At 30.0% G+C, this 4,265-nt stretch overlaps 1 pseudogene; it reads left to right on the plus strand.

The window, feature by feature from the left end:
- The first annotated feature begins 228 nt into the window (after positions 1 to 228).
- Positions 229 to 3,978, plus strand: LOC113388315 (annotated as a pseudogene).
- The last annotated feature ends 287 nt before the right edge of the window (positions 3,979 to 4,265 follow it).

Below are 4,265 nucleotides of genomic sequence, written 5' to 3' on the forward strand. Positions count from 1 at the left end.
TGTTTTCTACGTCATGGGATGATTTTTTGAATCAAAGAACAAAATATTTGCGAGAAAAGCAATGTTATCCGTAGGCTCTATGAGTTTTTTGAATGCTAACGAAAGTGCTGTAAACGATATTTTAATGAACTACAAAACTGAGGAAATTCAAAGAGGTTTCAGGAATATAAGCGAGTTTTTACCATCATCAAATTTCTTCGGATAAGTCGTGAAATGGAAAACCGTACAATGTTTAAGTTACTTCAACTTTTTCCCAAAGGTGCAGCTTTGCACGGCCACAATTCAGCTATGGTTAGCTCCGAGTATTTGGTGAAAAATTTAACATACAGAGAAAATTTGTATGCAAAATTTGATGATGATAATGAAAATATAGTAGAATTAAGATTTTTAAATAGTTCTGATACCACGGATTGGATCAGTGTGGAAACTATACGAAAAATAAGGTGATGACTATGATGATTGGATGATCAAACAACTCACTTTGCACGAAGCTCATGCAGGATTAGGTGTAAATGAAATTTGGTCAAGATTTCAAAAATTATTTTCAATCATCAAGCCATTGATTCACTATGCACTTGTCTGGCAAGATCATATCTATCAGATGCTAAAAGAGTTTCATGAAGACAACGTGAGCTATCTCGAGTTCCGTACTTCATTTCCCAAAATTTATTACCTAAACGGCACCACCTTAAATGCAACAGAAGTCTGTGGAAAATTTGTAGAAGTTTTAAGTAATTTTAAAAAGGATTATCCAACTTTTTACGGAGCTAAAATCATCTACGCTCGTCATAGGTTGATTAATAATGAAAAGTTTTTGAAGCATATGGAAACAGCAAGACAGCTAAAACAGGCATTTCCTGATGTCATTGCTGGATTTGATTTGGTGGGTGGGCCAAGAGGATATGGGTGAACCATTGGAAACGTTTTTGGATGACCTTTTTAAATTGAAAAATGAAATTAACTTCTTCTTTCATGCTGGTGAAACTAAATGGAATGGTCCAACTACAATCAAAAACTTGGTGGATGCTGTACTTCTTGGAACAAAACGAATAGGTCATGGATATGCTATCACAAAACACCCTAAGGTTAATTTTAATAACAAATAATATTTAATAAGTAAACATGCTTTGATTTATTCTAGTCATATTTCCATTACCTTTATTGCACAGGTAGCCACCATGGTGAAAAAGTACAAAATAGGCATAGAAGTATGTCCAATTTCAAACCAAGTTTTGGTTTAGTTGGAGATTTAAGAAACCATCCTTTATCCTCATTGCTTATGGATAATTATCCTGTCGTAATAAGTTCTGATGATCCTGGATATTGGGGAGCCAAAGGAGTCACTTACGATTGGTACAATTCTGATAGAAAAATATTATAGTTAATAATTACATTTAATGGTCATATATTTTTAGGTATGAAACATTTATAGGAATAGCAGCTTTCAATCAGGATGTACATTTATTGAGAAAATTAGCATTGAACTCAATAGAACAATCATCTTTGACTGATGATGAAAAACAAGAATTGAAGGAAGATTGGAAAAAGCGTTGGAATAGTTATATTGAATTGATATTGAAAACTTATCGATCAGATAGCAATGCAATTGAAACTTCTGAAGATGTGATATAATGTGATTCAAATGAATGCAAATAAAAACATAACTTTATTTTGAAGATTTACTTTTTGCCATACAAATATTAAGTACTTCATTCTAATCGACTGGGGTCTTATAAAATAAATACATTTGATTTTACTTACAAAATTTGGATGGTCTTTCTGTATTTGTACACTATTCATGTATAATAATGAATATATATAATAATTATATAACATATGTATAAAAATAAATATTTGAAATTAAATTCAAATATTTTAAACACAACAATATTTAATAAATATTTGTTTTATGTACTTCATATGAAAATATTTACCTTGTTCAATATTATTCTATCTATTTTGAATTGGAGCGTTTCCAAAAATTGGAACAAATAATCCGATTAGAAGAAAAGAAGAAAAGATTATTAACATTGAGAAATGTTGCATTTGTATGAATTACGAGCAAATTAAAAAAAATCACAAAATAGTATGTGTCTGAAACACTTTGACATTTCTTTGATGCTCTCGAGTTACAAAAAATGGTAAAAATCAGAATTTAGGGATGATAGTAGTACTCTAGTTTATAATGGTAGTCAGTTAAGCTGTGCTTTTAATGCCAATTAATATCATAAGATAGTTAGAAATATTGCACTGAAGCATTCGGAAAAATTTCGTTTAGAAGTTTTTATAAAAACTTAACAAAAATCCCTATGTACATTAGGGTGGCAGTTAATGTGGATGTTTCTGAATTTCTTTTTGCTTCCAGGGGCTCAATTGCTTCCAAATTGATAAAAAACAATTCTCTGAAGGTTTTAGCTATTAATATTAACTTTAAGATAGTCCGCACTCCAACCAAAGTTCTTGGTTCTTCTTCCTAAGTAAATACTTATTTTATGAAATATATCAAATATTTGTTGTGATTTTTTTTATTTATAATCAAAATAAACAAATACAATGTTATTCTCAAATTTTGGTTTACTTGTAGTTAAGTTATGAACAAAATGAAATTTTGGCCATGTTATTTCTATAGAAACTTTGGTTGAAGTGCGGACTATATTAAAGTTAATATTAAGACCTAAAACTTTCAAAGAATTGGTTTTTATCAATTTGGAAGCAATTGAGCCCTTAACGTACAATTAGGAAAATTTGGTCCATAGTTTAGGAAATAGGTTATTAACTTCCTTTACTGAAAGATACTAACTTTGCGTTTCAGAGGTTTCTGAACATTTTGGCATGCCTTAGAAAAAATGTGTGTGTGATATTTTATAGACATTTTAACAATAAGTATATATTTTGTTTATATTCCTATCGGTTCCGTATCAATGTTTCGATATTTTGTCTCTATGCAGTTAAAGCAGTTTTTAAAAAAAGTTCAGAATATCTAGAATATTTTAAAAAAAGTAAATCTAATTTCTCAAAGTAAAATTTTTTCAAATATGTTAATCTTCTAAAAAAAAAAATGTTTGGCACGGGAAGTTCTAGCAATTTGCCTTAAGACACGATGCCATGCGCCCCACTAGTTACGTACATAGATTGAAACTAGTCATATAGTTTAACTGTCTAATATCCTATTGTCAATATATATTGACTAATAATTGCTTTGGACGAAGCTGCCTTGGCGGGTATTTGTCTTGACAGGTTCGTTAGGTTTCGTCATTCAGGATGGATGCGTTTTCAAACTCAATCACGGTCTTCAAGGTGTTAGTTCAGGTCGGTCGAGAATATCTAACGTCATATAATGGAATGACCTTAGTGCTTTCGTTGAACTCGTGTTTTTTGAAAATAAAAGTTGGAATAATAAAATAGGTACTTTGCAAGTCATTCATACAGGGTGACCCAGAACTCAACGTGGATTGAAAAAAATTAAAAAAATATTTTTCCATGCAGTTTGATTAGGATTTTTTTTAAAGAAGGGTTATTTAAAGTCTAATTTAAAAAAAAAATAGTTTAATTAATATCTTGGTAAAATTGCGTCTTTATTACTGTGGTCCTAGAAATATTATCTACGGTTACGGTTTCAAAATGTTAAATTAACCCTCTATGAGCCTGTGTAACTTTTAGGTCACATACCAATTTTTCGATATATTATCAAATAATTAAAGCTTTTTTAATGAGATGACGAAAAATTTTACAATGTTATCAAGACAATCATGACATCACATTTATGATTTTCGCATCCTTTTTAATCAGAAGTATTTTCCTACATAGAAGTACAAACATTATAGGCTGCTCCCTATTCATAAATATCGAAAAAGTTATTTAAATAGAATTTTCTGTTTTGCATTTGCATATATGTTTTAATTCCAGGAAGGTGATGAAGTGACGGTCTTAATGTTGGCACCTGATCATGCCTATGATTTTAGCCCTTTCAATTTCTAATAACAAAAATAAGATTAATAATACAGAAAAATGTCGCAATTGTATATTCATAAAAAAGCGTCTGTCTGAAACAAAAAAAAAATTGTACAATTTTTTTATATTCTCATTTTTTTAAAAAATAGTAAAAAATAGGTATTTGAGGATAAGGGTAGTTCACGCCAAAAAATTTTGTTTAAACAGGCTAAATAGGTCTAGTGAAAGTTGAGAAATCGTAGATATGGTTTCGAAAAGGACTATTTCGAGAAAACGCATTTAAAGATCATAAGGGGGCGTACATTAATCACGTG

This window comes from Ctenocephalides felis, unplaced genomic scaffold (assembly GCF_003426905.1).
Source record: "Ctenocephalides felis isolate EL2017-DRISC unplaced genomic scaffold, ASM342690v1 CF-g0.4_SCAFFOLD_03572, whole genome shotgun sequence".
NCBI lineage: Eukaryota > Metazoa > Arthropoda > Insecta > Siphonaptera > Pulicidae > Ctenocephalides > Ctenocephalides felis.